This window comes from Hetaerina americana, unplaced genomic scaffold, assembly GCF_022747635.1.
Source record: "Hetaerina americana unplaced genomic scaffold, ioHetAmer1.1.p SCAF_2, whole genome shotgun sequence".
Lineage (NCBI taxonomy): Eukaryota > Metazoa > Arthropoda > Insecta > Odonata > Calopterygidae > Hetaerina > Hetaerina americana.
This window is the reverse complement of record NW_027286763.1, coordinates 85,402,749-85,426,354: the sequence shown is the minus strand read 5'-3', so window position 1 is coordinate 85,426,354 and position 23,606 is coordinate 85,402,749. Positions and strand designations below refer to the sequence as shown.

The window sequence follows — 23,606 nt, the reverse complement described above, 5'->3', positions numbered from 1 at the left end:
ATGTAAATTTAAACTAAACACCCAAAAATGTGACGAATAATTAAGATAGGACGATGAATGTTTACGTACGAGGGTAGGCCGAAAAGTAATGCACACATGCTTGTAGAGCGCAAACGAAATGACCTTCCGAAGCGCGCTAGGTGGTACGTTAAAGTAACATTCCCCCTCAATACTCATGCACAGATTTGGGGTCACTGCGTTCATCCAGTGTATTTCGAGAAGCGGAAGTATGGAGACGTGTTCTAGTGCTATGTCAACGCGATTTAAACAGCGTGCTGTTATCGAATTTTTAAATGCTGAAAAAGTGACTCCTACTGAGATATACCTGTAGTTGTTTAAAGGCTGTTTATGGTGACGATGTTGTTGATAGGTCTACTGTAAATCGATGGGTAGTAAAATATCTTGGTTGCGAGCCTGAAAAAGCCATAATTGTAGATGAAACACGCAGCGGACGTCCGATCACTGCCACGGACGATAAAAATCGCAAATTCGTCGAAGATTAGATTCATAATGATCGGCGAATCATTAAAAAGCGTATCGCAAACTATATTGAAATATCCAAGGAACGTGTCGGCTTCATTATTGAACATTTTAGATACCGTAAAATCTGTCAACAATGGGTAACACGTACCCACATACCCTCCGTGATTCCACACCCTTCTTATTCCCCCGATCTTGCGCCTTGCGATATTTTTTTTCTTTTCTTCAACGCAAGATACACCTCAAAGGTAATCATTACACCTCCGACGACGAGGTGAAGACAGCTGTCAAGTTCTGGATTCGAGAATAGTCGGAAGAGTTTTTCAGTGACATAATGAAAAACCTTGTTGCACGTTGGGGGAAGTGTCTTAGCCTGAACAGTGGCTATGTTGAAAAATAAATACATAGTTTAGAAACTTAAGAATTGTACTTGAATGTACTTTTCGCCCGATCTTGCTATTTGTTTTTGTTCACGCTCTACAAGATGTGTGCATTAATTTTCAGCCTAACTTCGTACTTTTTTTGGGAGAATTATAGTATGTAGAATAATGTCCTTAAAAATTTCAAAATTGGGAAATACTGCAAGTTTACTTTTCACCCATACCTCATGTACATGTACCAGATATGAGCACCCATACATATATGTTCTAGGAATTGCTTCAAAAGAAGTTAATATATTTTTGACTGAGTTAACCAGAATTCACGTTGCCACACATTACAAAGCACAGCACTTATTGAGGATATGCTTTAGAGAGAAATTAGCATAATAATAATGGAGTTAAAAGAAAAATGGCGCTCGTTACGAAAAAAGAGGGAGTATATGTTAGGAGCCGTAATATATGACATAAAGAAAACATTAGTGAAGATTATGGTGACTACTTTCCTTTGACTAAGATAAATGGTAGTTCGAGAAAGGAGGAAGGATACGTAACCTAGAGTGGAGGATTGTTTCATATTTTTCTGTTTTGCTCGGTATCTACCATTACCTCCGTCTCATTATTCACCTTTGGTCTACCACTAAAATTGTCCCATTTTATGCTTCCATCAATGGTAATTTAAGCAGTCTATCGTTTTTCAGGTTATGACCAATCATTTTCCCTCTTATTTTGCGTAAGTCCTGCACATAATTCTCACTTCACCCACTCTACGAAATATTTCATTTGTTTTCATGTTAATGTATCATTGCCTTCCATCGTTTTTAATTTTCTCTTCTCTACTGCTCCTACCGTCCATTTGTTTTATCAGTAAAATGAAACTATATATATGCTTTAAGGTACTGTGTTCCTCGTAGGCTCCGTATAGTGCCATTGTTTGCAATTTTTCTACAGCTAAAGAGTATTCTTCGACATCCCAATCCTCTTACCCGCTTACTTCTCCCATTAGTAGGAATCTTTTGGGGAGGAAACTTGAATAAATCAGCGAAAAGAAATGATAACGAATAGATAAATGTGCTGCGGCAAATTTGAAACATCCCAGTTGAATTTGATCCCGAAGAAATAAACCTTTGAGAAATTTGAGGTAGACGCGATAATGATTTCAGGAAATACTAGGAGACATAGAATGCTGAAGACTGCTACATAGTAGTGAATGATGATCATGCGGGGTTGAACGAGGAAAAGGCTAATCATTTTAGATGGCTTGTAGGATGGCGGACAGAAAATAGAATTGGAATTGGTTCATTGTTCTGTAGAGCATTAGGTATTTTTAGTGTAATTTTAGGCAACTTGGTTGCTGAGATAAGAGGATAGGCGTAAATTGGAAACTTTTCGTTTGTGTAGATGGAAGTTGAAAATAGAATGGAAAATATTAAGCAAATCTGAAATTCTCGGAATTTCAAAAGAGGAGAGAGAGAGCTGATGGAAAATTTGTAGGAAGCAGTAAAAGAGGATGAAGGATTTACTATGAGGGAATGTAATGCTGAAGACAGTAATAGAGGGGAGAATGCTGGGAAAGTCAGATAGGGAATAGGTAAAGAATAGGCACTTTGGTTGCAAGCAAGGGCAATAGAAAGGATTTTGAATTAAATTACGAGTTTCCCTAACATGTAGATTGGGGTTTGTGGTTATATTGTGCAAGTTAGGACTTTATAGTAGTGTGAAGTGCCAAAGCTAATCCAAAACCTACCCTAACTCATTAGACTCGGTAGGTTATTGATAAAAACGTACATACCAGCAGACCCTGTATTAACAGTCGCTGATTAAATCAAACATCATAACAATTGTGTTATTTTCAATAATTTCAAGACAGGGAGGGACTTTTAATGTCCAAGGGAGAAAATGGAGATCTGTGAGGTGGCTGTATGTTACCTGCTATCACTTTTAAGGGTATCCTGCCTTAAAGTCGACACTGCACTGTGGAATTGATGCTTTCTTCGGGGCGGACATGGAATCTATGGCAATTAAAAATACCGTCCGGAGTAAACGCCGATTCATCAGTGAAGACATATTGAACCTTAACTGATGTCACGAGTTACATTGGGGTCAGTTAGACTGTAGAACTAAAATCTTGAACCATAGCCGTTTTCCATAGCAACGTAAATACATATGTGGCATTTGGCAAAGAAAAAGCAGCACCTTCAAAGGGATGCTGTAGTTTACATTTTGAGTTTAAGGGCAATCATTTTACCGCGGGTACTCTTGGCTTTCTTCCTCAATCTGTAATTCTCTTTCTCACTCTTTCCTCTGATTCCGGAGTTCAAATAGACTTGCTGACGTTGTATCTCCATTAGGGCACATAAAAATTCCCTAGTTCATGGTAGATGGCGTTGACGGATTTTAGACAAATTTCAGGGGACTAGTTCTCACTTTGGATGAGTTTCACGATACCATCGTGCTACTTCCAATGCACGTATAGGCAATCGTGGTGTGCTATTTTCCCATGATTTTTCTCTCCCATCATTTTTTCTGTACGTTATTTAATGAAATAATACGAATCAGAATTAGTCAGTATTAAATATTATCATCGTCTTGGAATATCGCTACTGGACGGACAGCTGATAAAAAAACGCAATTTTCTATTCCTAGTGTGCTTTACTTCTTTAAATTAATTTGAATATTCAATTCCACGGCTTAAATGGATTTTAATGGAAGCTACTTACATTTTACATATGTTAATTTCGAGATTTGTCATTTAGATTTTATTTTCCAAGTAAGCGAGTACTACTACCCAGTCTTCTTTCATACCTCCAAGTATAGATATGACGCTTACGGAAAACAAGTGGTTATTATTTTCTCTGTACATCTAGCAACCCTATTCAACTTTCTAGTTTTTTCTTTGTGTTTTCTACCTTCTCTTGGATGTCCTTATCAGAGACCATGATGAAATGAGTATCCCAGCTATGATCCTTTTTTTACAGTATCTTCTTTACTTTCATGAATAGTGCCATAGTTTAGTTTAGTGAATATTGTCTGTTTTACAAGTACACCAAACCTGTGCGTCCTATCTGTCAATTTACTCCATTCCTGATAGATTTAGGAAGCATGATATTGTTCTGTCTCAAGATTTTCAATATTTCTACTGATTCACAAAAGTAAATGAGGACAATTAGTATTTTCAGGACAGCTGCGCTAGAGTTTCCTTACTTTTCGGTTCCTCAGTAATGATGATTAAGTTCTTAGGTAATCATTACATCTTGCATTCAATGCCTAAGTTTATCGAGCAAAGAAGTTTTCAAAATTTTAAATCAGTTTCTCGTGGCAATTAACAATTTTCATCTCCCTTAGTGAGTCGTTTATAGTGTCGCCTACCTGAGTCGTTTATTGTGTCGCCTAATCATTCCGTGATTCTCGGTGCTATTCCACATTCTTCTTATCTTGACCTTTTATGCATATAATGGAGACGCAACAAATACAATTTCTTTAACAATTATTCATCTTCCTCTTTAATCAGCCATTAATTCTTGCACTTTCCAATAGCATTGAACCTTGCTTAGCATTTATTGAAGAGGTAAAAACATCTACATAAGTCGAAAAAATACTCCTTATTTCCTTAAGCATATTGGGCATGCTCTTTCTCCATTCTTCAAATCCTCTTTTTTATTATTTTACCCTGTCTTGCCTTTCATAAAATTTCATTACTTAATCGTTGATACAAGATTTTTTCATTAGTATCTAACTTAGTTTCTTTCGCTTTACCATCCTTTCTTCCTGCTGGCAATTTTAGTAGGAAATCAACTGTGATCCTTAGTTTTCTTTCTAATATTTTGTTTGGCCTACATTTTCTTTCCCAAGTAATCCAAAATTCCAATCTTAAAAGCCTGATGCCTATCTTCAATCGATTCGTTGTCATTACAATCTTCCATTTCATCTCTACACCTTGTTTGTGTTAACTTTAATATTTCGTTGAATTGGAATCTCTGATTTTACTTCCGGTATGATTTGGTACTTTTGATTCAATTTGGTGTGTTATGAGTACTTTATTCATATTCACTGTCAATATCTACCCCCAAATACCGTAAAAGCCATTTAATTGCTTCCTAAAACTCTGTTTAGCCAAGAAGACATATTACAGTATGTCTTCTTGGGTATATGTATTGCCTGTATGTCTTAAGTCTTTTACTTGTAACTCTTTCTAGAACTTGGTGTGTGCGTCAATTAATTTTTATTGTTTCCAAGCTCAAAGAAACCTTTACCTTTCTCTGATTTTATTCCCATGTTCATATTGACTGAGGTTTGTTTTAATTTTTTGGTGTCATCAAAGATTGCAATCCTCTCTCCCAGTTTCAATAGATGTTTTCCCCTATCTCATTTTTATCACTTTGCCGACGTCACAATCCACATCTTTCTCATAATTATCATCGCAACCTATCCTTAATGTGAATTCCTATGGTGCCGTTTCCACCACGGTATTTCTTATGTTTTAGAGATTTACCCACCATCATCAACAAAACAGGACGTATCAGATGTTTTTAATGTCACCCACGAAGTAACAAAACGATTCTTATCCGGGTAATGCAAGGGGTGGTAAGGGAGAGAGAGAAATGTCGTTAACATTGAGAATTTTTCAGACACAATTTCCTGGTTCGGTTGTTTGTTATTATTTTTATTGTTATATCATTGTTAAAAAAGTCCAATGCTTAGGCCGAAGTGATGTTTTTGGATTATCATGAAATAAATAGACAAATTAACCAAATCTCCCAATTCGACCGGATCCCGGGAGATTCAGTCACGGCTTCGGTGCAGAGCTTGCAAAAGTGCAAGAAAATACGGAACAATAGTAAATACGTAATATGCATCGGCTGAAGCTCAAGGGAAAAGCGAGAGAGTAGCACCGAGTTGCCAGCGGAGTCGGCGGAAACGGGTGCAATGGCTCGTGAAGGAGATCCCCGAATCACACGTCCACGGCAGTGTCCACTTCGCCGGACTCAAGGGGGAAGAGGAGGAAGGGGGCGGCGAGACAATTCCGCAGAGTGCTGAACGAGGACGGAATCGCCGGCAGGGGAGGAAGGGAGGGAGAAGAGGGGAAGGAGGAGACCTTCTCAGGCTGTGTGAGGAGAATGACTGTGATCTATAGGTACCGTTTGTCTTCGGGGGAAAGAAAACAGGCGGAATGAAATTTTACTTCGGTCGACGACTTCGATTGCTCATATAGAATTACGCAATTTAGAAAAATGCCCCTTCATACTTTACCTTGGGGTAATCTCTTGTCTTTAATAGAAAGTGGTATCTGGCGTTGGGGATGCTACATGTAACTCTCCACTCAAGCTTTCAATAGGCTGACTTCAGCTGGTTTTCATGCTTCTTCACTCCGACTTCAATTATGCTTATGCTTCACGAATTAAAAGTTCTTAAGGTTAAAGGCGCTCTTTTTAAACAAAATTCCGAAATTAGAACACGTAAAATAAGAATTCCTACGCAAATATTCCATTTTTTGGAATGCAGATAACGCAATGAGAAATGCATTTCAAAGGGAAATGGATCACTAGCTATATTTGAAAATAATTGATAATAATACATTAGTATACAAGATGATGTATGATCAGGGTTAATAAACCAAGATAATACATCATCAGTGCCGCAATTGAATCCACGGTTTGCCTGAATACTGAGGTTTCCCTAAGAAATTTGAAAATGAAACAGTTACATATTTAAAATTTTAGTGTAGAATAATAATTTTCCTTATGTGTGCTCGCAGGCCAAAATAAAAATCTTTAGATCAAGGAGAATTCCAACTATAAAAACCTTATTTTAGCCTGTGAAATCAAGATCATCTTCAAGAAATATTTCAATCACAAATTGAACTGTCCTACGAAATGTTTAAAAACAACTGAACTTAGAAATGTGGGGCGTACTTGAAAAAATTCAAGCCGAGAACTTGGTAAGGGAATAGAAGTCTCTGGAGAATAAATAGTGAAAGTATGTGAAGGTTGCACGCGAATAGACAATGGGAACGCCGAGAGTAACTGTGTTCGGTCCCCTGTGTTTTGAAATGATGGTACGGTAGTCTCCTGGCGGACTCGGAACTCCATATTTTGGGAAAAAAAGAAATAGAAAGGTGAAAAAAATAATAAAAACTGTTCAGAATTTATAAGTTATGTAAGCAAGATACCAGAAGTAATCCATTGCCGAAAAGGAGGGGTTCCTATGGCACCAACTCATGAATTTATATTATTTATGAACATCTCTCACTCTCCAGTCACTCTCTCAGAACTTTCTAAAACATAGGATCTTCAGGTTGCCATGGTATAAATAAAACAATATTTCCATGAGAATGTATGCGGAATTGTGTGTATATAACAAAAAGAGTAAAAGACTATTCAAATATTTGGATAAAAATATATCTAAATGTTACTTAGTCCTCATCAAAAATTATTTCTAATACCAGCTAAGGTTTTCCATTTGAACCATCCTCATTTAACGTTATTTTCATATTCAACCCTAATGGCATAAATTTCTAAGGGCAAGAATTACTACTTTTTTGAGGAAACAATAGCATTGGAATAACAGTTAAAAATTTATCCCGTTCGCATTCAACAAGGTCGGTTATTTCCCAGGGGTCTGCTGTATTTCATTTCATTTTTCCAAGTGTTAGCAGACGTCCGCAAATCCAGAAAATCACCAGCCACAACGGTTGTCCATGAAAAATTCTAAGGGCTTCAAAGGGTTTTAAATTTACAAGAAATGCCTCTTAAATAAAAGTTTTTCCTATTAGTTTTCAATGTGATATCCCAATAATAATCTTCACCGTCCGAAGATTGTAGACGAAGGCAGAGTCCATCGCAAACTACTCTTGAAGGCATGTCAACTTCATCATGTCAGGTGAGGGGGATACAGATCCTCTTTCTGTGCCTTCATGCTGTTTCCTTTGAAGTTCTAGTAACCAGAAAATCACACACATAGGATTTCAGATGGGGATGACCAAAAATATTACCCGGTAAATGAACAGGAGACCCTGTTGTCTGCAGACGAACTATCTCTCTTTCGACACACTGAAAATTCCGAATGTAATATCCTATTTTATTCGTTACAGATGTTACTTTTAAGTCGCACTGTCTCCACCGTACCAACCGTGGCAAAATAAAGATAAATGACCAAAATGGTCCATATAACCATCATCAATTTAAGTAGATACCATCGTTCTCCGCGACTAAACTCCATTTAGGGCTTTCTGCAAATATTTATGCCAGCGCGCGCTCGTTCTCGGGTTTCTTTTAAGATTTTCGGTCTCACTGTGAGCGTATTTTTCCATTTATATTTTCTCTACCGAGCATCGAAGAGATGGAACGACGATGATGAAAGTATAATGAGAACATGCCACCATTTAAGCCGTTAGCGACAACCCAAATGTGTCAAACGAAACGCTAAATCGCTCCCGGAAGAAACATGGGGAACGCGAGGACGTTTTAAGCAAAGTTGGCCGAGCGAACCAAATCGAAATCACACACATGAGGAGGGAGGCAAGTTGAATAGTGCTCCTGACGTTTCCCAGAAGATTCCGGTAGGGCAGAGGAAGAAAAATTTTGAAGGAAGGGGTGGGGCTTGGATGAAAAGGGACTTTTCTTGAGAGCGGCGACTCGGATTTTAGTCGCCTTCGGACAGTGGGAGGGTGGAGGAGGAGCAGAGGGATCTTTGGGACGCCGCCAGGGACCTGAGGAGAAGGCAGAGGAAAGGGAATGAATGAGTTTGGCAAGGGACCCGAGAAATTCTCATTAGAGTACCGTATTTGCCCTAAGATCAGACCCTATCCTCTACTTCTTCAGCGTTGATGAATTAGAAAGGGTCTAATATTTGGCATTTGTCAAATTATTTCTGGAAGAAAATGACATCGAATAAAAATAACCATGTACAGTATCACTTTTGTGAAAATAATGGAGCACTTTTCGGAATACGTGCGAATTTCGCCTCGCTATTTGATTGCCACCTATTTTTGTAATAAACAGATATTTAAGAAGATAATTGACAGAAGAAGAGTGGTATAATATAGGAAACAATTCAGGATGTTTTTTAAGGATAATAATAAGTACACTTTACTCTCCAAGAAAATGGGCATGTAATGTACAATGAGTTCCCATTATCAAGGATTCGATAGTTCTCTAAGGTAATGCAGGTCAGCTGAAGATAATTTTGCAATAATTACAGTTATTGTTCTCAGGGGATCACAAATATAAACTCATCACTGCATCTAAAGCCAACACCATTGTTACTGGGATACCACAAACGTAGACATTAGGATGTTTTTACCCGAGATTTTCATATTAGATTACAATAAATATTATTTTAGACGAGATATCATTACATCAGCCGGTAAACAACGGACATCGTTCAGTACAGTTAGAAACACCTAAAATGAATCGTAGATCGTAGGCTTTCGCAGCTGTTGAGAGATGCAGAGGTAGTTCTCGGGCTGGACTGCGTGAGAGACATTTTTGGCTCAATGTTTCTCTCCTGTTGCAGGGAGCGTCTTCAGGAGCGAAGCTTCGCTTCACTTCGCTCCTGAAGACGCTCCCTGCAACGGGAGAGAAACGTTGAGCCAAAAATGTCTCTCACGCAGTCCAGCCCGAGAACTACCTCTGCACCTAAAATTAATGACTGAATAACTAAATGAGTCAATATTAAAATTTTAATACAGATACAAAAAGGGCATTTCTTTATCTTTTGTCGAAAAATTGCTCTCAATTCAATTATCAGAATTTATTTGATGAATGCAACATTTTATTTCATCTGAACTTATTAGTTTGCCTTGGAAAAAGAAGAAAAATGATGAGTTCGAAAAAGATACTACACCTTCTAAATATTCAGATAATATACATTTTAACATTCTTGATAAGTTTTATAAATGTTAAAGTATTATAAAAAATGTTATTGACACATTAAAAGTTTTTAGCCGATACCCGCCCATATTTGTAATTATGGATACAAACTTTTATTTCTACTCTCCAAAGGTTCTGCTTACTATTAAAACAGTTTATTTTTTCTTAAACATAGAATTCATAGCCACTACCCATACAATGTCGCAACACAATTGGAAGTCATTTTAAAAACGTTTGAGCGGAAGTACGCTGTGTAACAAATTTGATACAATATCTAAAGTAATAAAATTATTAGCCTCTGTTCATGGACTACAACCATAAGGGAATGGTGATATCTGTTGACCCACATACAAGTAACTTTAATGGTGGGGGAAATCGATGATTGTCCATTGTGTGGTCACAAATTTTGATGGAAGGATAAAAGCCTAGGGAACCATACAGCGTGTGCTCCTCGATGTGGCCAGTTTGCGTGAGCGGACGCCCTCAACAGGTCAGGCATTCGATTTAAAGATTCACATCGCGTTAAAACAATATTTGAGATCTTCATGCGAATTCGCATCTATTATATTAAAGAATTAGAGTGGCAAGCCAAATGCTAAAAATAAAAAAAACTCCGAAATTTTCTTGTAGACACCATGTATTTCATGGAAACACTTAGTTTTAGCAACAACTTCAAGTATTCGCAAACATTTCCGGGCACAAATTGGCACAATATTAGTCTCTTGGTAACTATTTTTTGAAAATCGATGGAAGGGGTATATGAGAGTGAAATGCTGACAATTTAATTTGGATATAAAGGGAAAAAATCCCAAGAACTAGCGATCAAATTGCAAGTGATTATACACGAATGGGAGGAGTATCTTAAAAGAGGGAAGATCATCAATAAGAGATAAGGTAGAGAAATAATTGACAATTTAAAAAAATTATTAAAGCGGGAAACTAAAAGTGCGAAGTCAACTTGGCGAAGAGAGCTGTGCGATGATATGGAGATATTAAAGAGAAGATGAGATAAGGACATGCTATGGATGAAAGTGGTGAAGATTTTTTAGGGAGCATTTAAGAAAAAAAATCAAACGAAGGAAGAAGGATAAAAGGTGCCATTAACCGGTTGGATTCTCAGGAATGGTGGAGTGGGAGAATTACATAATAACAGTATTAGGCTAGAACGCTTTGATTTAATAAGAATACGGTCGTAGTTGAAATTACCTTGGAGGAAAGAATAATAGACATTGAGATTTAAAAACTGCGGAAAATCAGTCCGAATGGATAAAGGTATTACTGCATGACATAAACATCAGGGATTTCAAGGAAGGAGGCAGGAGATAATTTTGACTAAGCTTTGCATTTACAAGGAAGACATTTTATTAGTATATATTGTTCATCAATATTAATCTGAAAATTAAAATTTTTGTCATTAAAAATTAATAAATCGTAGAGGAGCACCACGTAAGAAATATAAACCAAAAGTTTAATGCCAAGCTTAGTGAAAAGTAGAAAAAAAATTAGCAAGGAGATTGAAGGGCTTAGGAAAAGGAGAGGAAATAAAAAAATAGTAATCATTAGAAAAAGCAATTACGGTAACCTCAAGTGACATCCATGTTCAGTTTAGAAAGTGTTAATTACATATCGAAAAAATGAAACTATTAGTTTAATATTTGGGGAGTATTTTCAACAGCGTAAAATATACAAAAATAAACGAAGTTCTACATGGTCTTCAGTGAGTTATATATGCTATTATCAAACTATTCTCCTGGCCTGATTCCATTAGCAGGAGAGTCGGATGTGAAAGAATATGAAAAAGTACAATCACCAATTCCCAATACACGATGGGACTAATGATGTGCTACCTTTGGTAAATCCACGTCTATTCATTGTAAAATTTAGAAATTATCTTAAGAAGATAAAATGATACGAATGAGAGCATTTTGTTCGAATTCAACTATTCGCATAGTTTTATCTCAGAGTCTTTGATAACATACTGTCAAATAAAACTACGTTTGATTGCCATAACAGCTATTGATGATGTACGTGATAAATGTTAGCTGAAGATCCGGGTCAATCTGGTTTTGTGTAGAATATCTTTTAATCATAAATAGATTTTTGAAGTTTGATGTACAAATAATTTTCCAGAAATGATATAAAATCCTAAATGAGCAATCAGTAGCAACCTACATTAACAAGATAAACACACATTTAGAACAGATATTTTATTAATTAGAGATTTTTTGCGCGGTCCTGAAAACCCTATTTTTCAGCGTCGCAGATTTTTAAAACAATCCATTTCTCCGAACTCAAAACGTCATCTCTCTTTCTTTGTCCACTATTCCTAACACTTAAATACCTACCTTCCACTCCGCTCATTTTTTTTCCTACGTCCAACCATTGACCGACATCGCAAAAGACTCCAAACGTTTTCCGCTAGAAACCAATTTTTTGGCATTCGATAAAGATTCACTCCATATCTAAAAATTTTCTTTCACCACTATTGTCTTTATTAATATCGTCGGGAATATTTTACGATTCTCAAATACGCTTTCACTTCCGATTCATACAGTTTTCATCGCCTTCAAATCACACTGCCCATTAAGGTAACCATGTCGTCAATCCCTGCTATAACGCTCTAAATACGCAATAAGGGACTCGCTCGCGGAATCCTGCAGTAAGGATATTTCATATTCCTTCACTTTTCCTCCATCCGGTGGCTCTCCTCGACCAATTGTAGCAAGGACGTGCGGTGCAAATAAGAAAGCATCGAGCTTAGCGGATGCCCCTTACGTTCGGCCCCAGGCTGGAAAATCATGCGGGCGCACAGCAACGTTTTTTAAGCAGGGTCCCTTTAGTAATCCCATTCCTTCGCTAATCCAGTTCCTAACACTAGGATCGGATTTAGGGGCCTAGACTCGAATACGAGGGTTTCCCCACTCACACCCACTCACCCACACAACCGCCCACCCTTGTTTTCACGGGCTTGCCTATGCGATAAAAGGAATTGGAAACTCAGGCAATCGGCCCCGAGTGGTGTTTTCCCATTCGCTCCCATACGAACTTCATGTTGACTTGAACCCTGGGCGGTGACTTGAAAAATCAAAAATTCTCTGTTTCCAATCCAATCGCCCAGCAGGATTTCATTATGTTCGAATTCAATAAATGAACCGAACTGTAAAATTCCTTATTTAGAGTGTAAAATTTAAACGGCGACGTGGAAAACATGGAGCCCCTTACTAATCTGGTATTCATCTCAGAACTAACAATAATGAAACATTCATTTTAATTAAGTCATTTCAATTGGGCATGTGGGCGGGTCTTATTTTTTTATATAATATACAGGTAGCCTGAGTTTTATGGCAACACAAACGGAATTATTATGGCGAAAATTATATTGACAGATTCGACCACCGGAATTATTATAGATAGATACCGTCACAGATAGATTCAAATGCTCGTTCTTCCATCACATGATACGCAGCCATACCAAACTTGAACCCAAGCAGCCGAATACATTAGCTTAAAGACTAAAATTTAATGATTAAGTCAAAAAATTGTTGCATGGGGTGCATTGGAATGCATGCGTGTATTTTGCTTATATTTTTGCATATATGGTTGGTGTTGATGTAGATTTTTAGTTGGACTTACTAAAAATATCCGCGTATCTCACAGCAATGAAATTCTAAATGGTTTGGAGAGTGACGCAAATGATTATAAAGAGTGATCTACGAGCAAATTTATGTCTTTCATTGACACAATGCATAACATGTACCATGCTTCAAGCTTTAAATAGCAATGCATTACATGAATACTTCCAAACCTGGATTACAATTAGGCATTCTTCAAATCCACATATTTATTGCCTCCTTAAATTACGTCCTACGTGCCTCGTGAAACAATTTTAGCCGCTATTCGGAGAAATTTTTCCATTGCAACGACAAAATGAAACAGCAATGCTCAAAATCATATTAAATCTCTATTTTCTCTCCATCTTAAGATGCCACTCAGTGGTGTAACCATGGTCGAAGAGATTAAATGTAAATTGTGAAATTACTGTGTTTCATTTGGTCAGCCCAGTATGCAATTCTTTTCCTTCCTGAATCTCGTTTACCATTAATTCTCCCCAATTTGATTCCCTAAAAGTCTATTTCCAGCAATTACAACCTGCATTTATTGTTTCCTGCCTTCTCAGAATTTCTGCCAGCAGCCTTCTCTCTTCCCATAACATGCATGGAATTACATCGTTTGTTTTTATTTCAGTCAATTCCACTTTTTCTGTCCTCCTCCTCGCCTACATCTTAAAAGCCTCGAATCTTCGTTTATCCTCCTGCCTCAATGACCGCGTTTACACACCGTGCAAATACTAAGCTCCATAATAAAGTTTTACTCAGAATCCTCTTTAAGCGATTAATTAAGGTGCCTCACATCAACTCCCTCCACTTTCTAAAAACTTCTTTCCCTCGCAATCCTTCTTTTTAATTTCCTTATTACTTTGCTCTACTTTTTTTAATAGGTTAATAGTTCTATTTTCTCCAGTTTTTGCCTTCTTACTTTAGTTTTTATTTTAGCTCGCAGGCAGAATGCAATTATTAGGGAGAAGGAAGTAAATAACATGCAGCTCAGGAGTGACGATTCTGTGATCCATAGCTGATATTTTGTCGTTTTTCAATGTGCTCGTTTGCCTTTTATTGCGGGTCTTGTTGGGACGACACGTTGAATTTGAAAAGCTCGTTCATTTAAAAGTCTCGCGGGAGTAGTAGGTCGTCACAACTTGTGTGCAGAATACACACCTACGCGATTCCATACAATCATTGCCTCCGAATATTGACCTACAGGTTCGTTCGGCGGCTGAAGAGCTGGACCATTGAAAAGTTCCACGAGGCATTTTTAATTTTTAAAAGTTAACGCTGTCACACGAAGAAAAAAATGAAATTAGTTAATATTTCCCAATCGCTACTGGTATTTATTTCCACACCTGTCAGTTGTATATCATGGAGTGTGAAAGAGAAACAAATACACATTGAATATTTCATAAGTTAAAAAAAATGAATCAGTATTAAATTTCGAATTCCAATAAATAGCTATTCGAAGGGTTTTCATAAACTTTAAATGTAAATGTAAATTTTAATCAAGTGAGTGCTTGCATTTTTATCTATGGATATTAACTTCTTCATTTAAATGTCGTGCTCCATTTTCTTTGTGCATGATATATTTTTTATTCGATTGAACTGAAACTTTGACAACTCTCGCACATCTACAAATATTAGAAATATCCCTCGGCTATTCAAAACTTGGAAATCCGCATAAACAGGCACTTCGAAAAATAATTCGAATGCAATGCTTTAGTAGCGGGGTACGTCTGTAAAATTTTACGGGAAAATTCTACCACCCTCAATTCTTTACCTCAAGAGTCAGAGGCCTTCTGGAGAGGCACGACCCTAATTAAGACACCTAATGACTATTCTCAGTTTCATTTCATTTGAAGATATGGAATTATCTTGGTAGGTATTAAATAAGAGTACAGGTATATATTAATGTACCCCGATTCCTCCGTCAAATAAATCTGAAAACCATTACAGAAATTAAACATTATTTTCTAGATAAAAGAGAATAAACAATTCAATAAATACATTTGGAGTATCATTCTACCTTGAGCCGAAGTAAATTTTATTAAAATGGCAACTGAAACAAATTCTTTTGACGCTTCCAATACGTGAAATATCAAACTATTACATTCATTTAAGAGGAAATGTTGAAATGATGATTGCACGTGATACGATTATTTAAAATATCCAAATCTCCTTTACAACACTATAACCATGACATGGGTGCCACTAGCTATCAGCATCCATCAGCCTCCAAAGGTATCGTATAATTAAAAGAATAGGGCCGATGGTTTTCAAATGTTTTGGCTTATTTTTTCAATGAAAAGAGGAATAAACCTAACGGATGAACAATATTGATTCAATAAGTTCCCATTCAACACGGGATGAAACGTCAGCAAATGTAATAAAAGAACTGACCTAAAAATTGCCATCAAAAGAACAAAAACAATATATAAACCTCTTACATGCAAAAATGACAATGAAAGGAGTAATTCAAAATTCCAATAGGCATGGGCTTCAATGCACATTAGCGTTTTTAAATACAGCTCACTGTGATTTGGTCTCAGTCCATGAAGGGATTTACGGTTCAGATGAAAAATAATACATACCACAGCCTTTATCGAGGAGAAAGGGATACCCATGAGTGTATAAAAAGAGAGCGGTTTCAGTGTATCCTTTTCTGAGCATCAAATCCGAATTAATCCATCTGGAGTCGGCGGAGAACAATGAAATAGTCTGTCCGAAATCGACTGGTGACCTCATAGCAAGTCAAGAGGCCGTCGGTTTAGGTCTTATTGGCCGACTGATGTCGCACTTGGTGTCGATTGCAACGATTTCTCGCCTACCAGCCAAGGAAAAATGTTCAGCAAAGAATTTCAATTGAGATGTTTATCCTTATAGTTAATGTGTGAGCATTCACGGGGTTACAATTTCTTTTTAAATATCATTATAACGCATTGGCTGACTATTCATTGAGATTGAATATTGAATATCTATTGTATTTATTAATCGGATTTTATTATATTTCACGTAATACGTTTCACTTCAACGCGCCGAGTTAGAACTTTTAGACGCGAAATGATTGTCCAGCATTGAGTCGTAAATTTTAATTGCTTTCTGGTCTTTTAATCGAAAAATTGAGAGAAAAAGTCATGGAAAAAAATGTCGAGTAGTGATGGTGAATGTTCAGGAAAATGATATGATATCGGTAAAATGATTCAAGTTGTCATCGGCATCCTTACCACACTTTACAATTTTATATCCTAATAGCGTTAATTTTTCATGATTTAATCCAGGTCATTGCAAATTATTCATTATTTTTTCCTTAAGAGTAGTTCATGTCTGGTATTTGAATCCTGACGCCCCTGAGATCCCATAATCTCTCCTTGCTGATCGGTAATCAGGGATATAATTACCTCTGATGAATATAAGACAATGTCAAATGGAAAAGAGATAGGTAATCTTACCTTATAGGACAATTTTATCTTATTCTAAAATTATTTTCAGTAATATTTCAGTTTTAAGGAAACAATCAGTTTTTGTAATTTGCCACACAACTGGAAATCCAAAAACGAAACTCCATAGATATACAAAATATGGTCAGTGACTAAGAACAAAAGAAGACCACAGGAGTCACATATATTGCACTAAAATACGTCCTTTTTTACACATTTTACGACATGTAAAGGTAAAAATTTTTGTAACTGAAAGTATTATTTTGACGAAGATAAGCTAACATTTAGCTAATAACCTAAACAATCCATGAGACTATTGGATTTACAATCTCTATAGATAAACAAGAAAGAACTAAATAAAAATTCGAAAGTTAGCTTTCTAACTACCCATGACACTCGTGGGTGTAAATTTTGATGCGTGAAACCTCACCGTGAGAAAGAAGATTTATAAAAAAAGTTAGATTGGATGATATTCACTAAATGAGACAATAAAAATGTATACGAATGCAATAATATTATTTGCGAAAACCATAATAAGTGCAAATTATTTTTTCATTTTTGAACATTTTGTTTTTGAATTTCATTATTTGTGGAGGCACTGAACTATCTCCGAGACAAAAAAATATTGTCATGATGCACAAAAGAATTACTCTATTGTGTCTCGTTTCAAAACTATGTCCACTAGAGTCGAGAAGGCACCTTTCTAAAATCAAGCGTAATCGATACGATTTAATTGATGTTTATTACAAAACAATGCAAATAAACCTGAATGAAAAACTAGATGAATATGAATCTAAAATGCTGAATAAACAATACACACAAGATGGGAATTTAAGAAAGGTACATTAAAATATATGTATCTGTTTTGTATATTTACGAGCTCAAACTCTTTAAACTCTTATTTCTCTTCTGTAATACATTGAAGAGTTTGTTGATATAAATTATATCTGTTGTTGGATCCTTAGATGAATTTTCCAGATATTGAAAGTGTAATTCACTATAGACGTATACCGGTACATCATTGATACAAAATCATCATTTTACCCTTAATTCGTCACCATAAATCCACGAAGCATAGATACATTGGTTTTGAAATATTGTCAAAATTCTCAAAATTAAATAGACGAATACTTAAGCTAATTCTTAACTAATATTAATAATGATACGCTCTAAAGGGAAAGTACACTTTTGCACACTTAATTTCACACTCAAATTATAGTTCAATCACGAGAAATGGTAAAAATATTTTTAGGCCTCGTGCTCCGAGATACGAAAAATTAAGCAGCACATTAAAACACTCGTTTAAGAAGAATAAGGAGATTGAAGTACATTTTTGTTATTTTATCCTAAAGTAATATCTGTTGAACTCGGTCCAAATTTAACGTATTAATTTTGATGAAATGCCTTCATTATTAGTTTATCAAGCATCAGACCTAAATCCCAACAGCCTTATAATACGAAGAAAATTTGTTGAGGTAAAGTAATAACAAAAATAAAAAACAACATTCTGCCACTAGAACATTAAAGAATCATGTTGATTACAACAATCGTGCGGAGTAGCTTGAATTAAAGAGTATTTGATCGCACTTAATGGTAGGAATCATATTTTAATTGGATGATACTAATTTAAGCAACGGGCATTTTAAATGGTTAAAATTAATAGGTAATTGAGCGTGAAAGAGCCGTTTGGCTACGTGAGCATTTTACGGAAATTCAGTTTAAAATTACGAGGATACAGGTGAATTAAAACAGTGAAGTGAAAAATCAATCAATTCTGAATAAATTTAGCTAAGGTAATATCATTCCCGCTGACCTTTCGAAGGCAATTACGAGGGAGGATAGAGATCAATATCATACAATTAGGGCTATTGAATATGCTGAACTGGCGATCTTTTGCTAATCATCTACTCGAGACTACAAATCCGTACCCACATTTCGCCTCTGATGACGTGATTGGATTGTTAAGGGACGGGATCGATAGACCCAATTGTGTTTACACGCTGAATCCAAGTTAATAGAGAACGTGTTGGTCTGGAAAGTGTAAGGGCTGAATACTCAGGGTTAGAAACGAAACCTGATTAACTATATTCCTAAAGTGAATCCTGTAGCGGAAGGAATCATCACACGGATGCAATACGGGATGACGAGCACCACCAATCTATCCACCCAACCGGGGCCAATAGGCCAACTTCCTTGTAGCGATGGACGAAGCTCGCATTCTTCTGCATCTTTATTCTACGCTGGCCACTCTAAAGTTCTCGCTAGGCTTCCAACGTTCAATTTTAGAATGGCATTACTTTTACATGGCAGATGACTATTTCGAGAAACGAAGAACAATATGTGAATCAGTAGGATTAGTGGATATTGTAAAAAAATACGTAAATGTTGATATAGCCCAGTGACTTCCCAAATGGAGTTTTTTCAGATCCGCGCGTATGATTTTCCTTCCTACCCCTTGTCCCGGCAGGGTTTGACGAAAAACCAGAAGATTCCGTGGGCGGAACGTTGGCATTCCAAGTCTCCCAACATCAAGGGTATACAGACAGACGGTTTTCCTTGATCCTGTTTTCTCTTCTCTGTATACGTTTACCCCAAAACTACCCACCTATGAGCCAACACAATAAATATCATAACCACCTGGACATTTCTGAAAAACGTAAAACTCGAAATTCAAAACCCATCGCCTGAAATGGCCTGATTTCACACAAAATTAACACCAAATTCGGCAAGTGATCAACAATCCAGACGATATTTGCGATGAATTTTTTTCTCTACGAAACCTACAAGAATATAAATAAGTTTGGCTACTTGTGTCCGGGGTCATTCGAAAAGTACACTCGGAAATTGTTGCATTGAAATGCACATTAGCGGATGACTCCGTTAAAAGCTACAGTTGCGGCATCTCCCGGAATAGTGTTCATTTCTGTACGGTTCGCCATACGAATCCTGAGTATATATTCGAATGGATGAGTAAGTGAGGTGATTTCGCGATGCGTGAACACCAACTTGAATATGCGACGAGTGACTGGTACAAAGCTGGAGGAACATAAATTTCGAAGTCAAAGAGTCTATAGAGAAAATATTTAAAATGTGTACAGTATGTGAAAATTGCTCTTGGAAAGACCCTTATTTAAATTTATTCTTAATAACCTCTATTATTAGTGTTAAAGTACATATGTGCAGATAGACCGTGTCAGGTGGTACACACATCGTTTTCATCTCGATCAAACTTGCCTTACAGTGCAACTTCTCAGGTCTTCCAACATCGCTTTCAATCTAATATCACATGCAATCATTGCACATTTACATGCAGAACTTAAACTTTAATGCAAATCATTCCGAGTTAACACTGACAATGATAGAATGATTCTACGATTGAATTATATTGTTTGGCGGGAGCACAACGACGCATTTAGGAAATTTTATTTCAAACAGACCGATTGAAGGCATTCTTTTTCCAAAGGGGTCACAAAAATAGGGAAAGGATGCATCGTGCGTGAAAATACGTGCGCCCAAAAAATAGAGGTGTACAAAGTGCCAACAATGACAAAATGTTCTAATAACTAATGACTAATGACCTAACACCCCCCGCTAGACTCCCACGTGTTGGTGTCCGTGATAAGACGCAAATACTTTTGAATAACGAAATCGTGTAGAGTTTTCAAACGAAGTGCGACATTTCTACCTCATCATCAATGCATAGACAGCCAATTTGAAATACTTGATCATTACCTAATTACTTTTTTGTCACATTTTTTTGGCTTTTTCATACCACTTACAATACGCGAAAGGCTCTTCATACCATTCTATTCTTTGACACGGAATTTTGATGTTAGAGGAATTGGCACACCAGTCTTTGAGCCAATTCGGGCAACTCATCGTATTACCACTTTTCAAGGTGATTGAGTCAGAAACGTGATTATATAAGGGTGGCCTTCTCGGGAGCGATAAGTAAACAGTGAAGTTGGGTAAGCAAAGGAAAAAAAAAGTTTAAGGTCCTAAGTTGCTCAAGGACAGACCATGTCAACCACGGTCCGTTTTATCTTCGTTAAGTTTACCAGCGCCGATAATGAAGATTAGATATATGGACGTCTACGCTTGCTCATGATTAGGCGTCTGCGGTGGGCGTAGGAGAAACTAAATTGCAGAATAATATGGAAAAAAATTATCACCAGCGGTCGATAAACCTCTTCACTCGGCCATGAAATAATATTAGCTCACCGAGATACAGTAAGCGGCGTAATGATTTACTTTATCTTAGATTTATGACACATAAAATGCAGGTTCAGTGAAGAGACCAATATGTCACACTAGTACAGCGAAGATTCTAAGTTCTGTAACACTAAATGTTTAAACAACATGACAAGCATTGGACGAACTACAACGTGTGGATAAAATAAAGAAAATCCTTAAAGCGAGATGATTGACAAAAATTAAATGTGTGGGCAAGTTTAGACAGAAGGGTTGCATCTCGCTTGAGGAATGTAGCTCGTTTATTTTTTGGAAATTCATTGGCAATGCTTTGTCTGCTTCATTGCCATGTATGAGAATAAAGTAGTTCGTTCCAAATCTAATCAAAACTTCTACCAAACTACTCAAATACATGCCCAATGACGAAACTCTCAAATGTAACATATGGTATGGCAACTTTTAGAGAGAACGGGAAAATCTAATTTCAGCAAGAGTAAAATTTTCCAATTAATATTAATTTAAACCAATATCTGGTATCAGTTTTAAATGAATAAAATGCATCCATGGGGAGTATATAGTATATTAGTGACAGTTCTTGGCAACCATAAAAATGAAACGATAAACAGTTAGATGTTTATAATCCTATTTCGTATTTAAGATTAATCCTGAAGCACCTGTCTTAATACATATCAATACTCCATCTTGTAATATCATGAAAACTCGAGATCTCTTATTTCCACAGATAAATTTTGCTTCAAGTAATGAACTAAAAAAGTCTCTGAAGGCGCAACGAAATATCATATGCATTAATACGCTCTTACCAGGTTTGAACTCATTGAAGAAAGTGATGCATTGAAAAACATAAATATCAAATATAGAAATTTTCCATTTCCTGTTTAACGAAATGATTAGGCATTATTAAGACTATGACCGACCTTTGATACAGACTCAAAGAAAGTTAATAATTTCCAATACATCGTTTTTCGAGAATGATTTAAGTGATATTTCGACTTGCAAATATTAAATTAAATCATATGCCAAAATCCAATAATCAAGCTTTCTATGTAGATATGTTACCAACCTCTTAGGAGTTTTCACGAGAAATAACATTAGAAAATGCTTCAGCACCCAAGAGTTTACACATTTAATTCTTCCTCCTTTGATATGTGCTCGGCACGCCACACATTCAAGAAATCCATTTTTAATACACGGACTAAAAGTTCTTCCTCACCTTTTGGAGAAACTCCAGCGATGTATTCAAACTTTTTCAGTTTTATCACTTTCGACGACCCTTCAAATATCATTCAGATTCACATAGATTTACAGCAGGGGAATCGGAATCCTCTGTTTAACACAAGCGCAGAATACGTTCAAATGCACAACCTATTCATGAAGGACCAAAAAGTCAGGGGAAAAAGAAGCCGTCGCCCGCGCAGCAAAGTCGAGATCGGAAAACTTTGAAAGGAGTTCACTCCGAGCGTCGGAATGGAAGTTTGGGCTGCGCGTCTGCCGTTTCTCTTCAACCGACGGCGGAAATTTAGCGATGAAAACGTCGTGAACCTTGGTCTGAATCACTCCCGTGCGATCCCCTCCGTGCTTCCGAGCCCCAAAATCCGTCGCAAGTCTTCCGTGCGGAAGTTTTCGGTGGAGACGCGAGGATAAACCGACTCCGCGTCCAAAGGCGGCGAGTTGACATCGGCTGCGCCCCAGCAGATGCAACCACCGGCGCACTGCAACACTTTTCCCGCGGTCGGCGACCGCCCGAGCGACTTCGGCGTCGGCGGAGGCAAGGGACGGCGGCTCTGAGGTTCAGATAGTTTGGATTTAAAAGGGGTCGTTCTGTTTGGTCTTCCGCCCAGGCCTCCTTTTTCAACCGACGGGACGATTGGGAGTTCGCCTTGCGGAGGAGATGGAGAGAGAAGCAAAGGGACGCCGGAGAGCGCGGCCCGCTACTCTGCCGACGACGACGCGCTTCCGAGCGTACTGACGGGTGAATGGATTGCACGTGCTCCGCGCAGGAGCGGCCGACGTCTCTCCTTCCTTCCCTCTCTCTCTCTCTCACACACACTCTCTTTCCCCCCATCGGCGTCGGGAAACCAAGTCTCCCACCCCTCAAACACCCTCGACCCCCACCCTCCTCGTTTGGTACCCAGCGCCAACCAGCCTCCTCCTCCCACCTCTCCCCCCCCACGCCATATCCTCCTCCTCTCTCCCAATCCCCACGTTCTCTCTTCCCCTCCCACTGGAGACGCATCCTAAAACCACCCCAACACCCCCGCATCATCTTCCCCTCTTCTCACCAACTCTTCCCTCAAACTCTTTCCTCTCCGTCTCTCGCTATCTCCTATGCCTCCCCATCCTTAGCAGCGTCCCACAGACAAACCCATCGCTCGACTCGGCTGCTTTGACCACCGACGGTGTCTTGCCATCTCTCAACTTTTCCTCTCTGCAGTCTAACGGACCCGCACGCTGAGCAATTGCAGCGAGCGATAATCATTAGTTCGGGGGGGAGAGGGAGAGGTTTGGCGACCCCCCACTATTGGGGGCATTCGTGCCATTGGGGATCGGTGGGTTATTTCCTTGGTCTCTGAGTTATCGCACTTCATCGATTGTTGGACGTTCCACTCCAGTGCGAATAACACT

General features: G+C 37.7%; 1 long non-coding RNA gene across 1 annotated transcript in view; it reads right to left on the bottom strand.

The window, feature by feature from the left end:
- Positions 1-22,844, bottom strand: part of LOC139687942 (uncharacterized) — a 559,283-nt gene extending 536,439 nt beyond the window's left edge. The window contains exon 1 of the long non-coding RNA XR_011700705.1: positions 22,195-22,844. This is a non-coding gene — a long non-coding RNA (uncharacterized lncRNA). The remainder of the gene's footprint in view (positions 1-22,194) is intronic.
- Between the last annotated feature and the right edge of the window lie 762 nt (positions 22,845-23,606).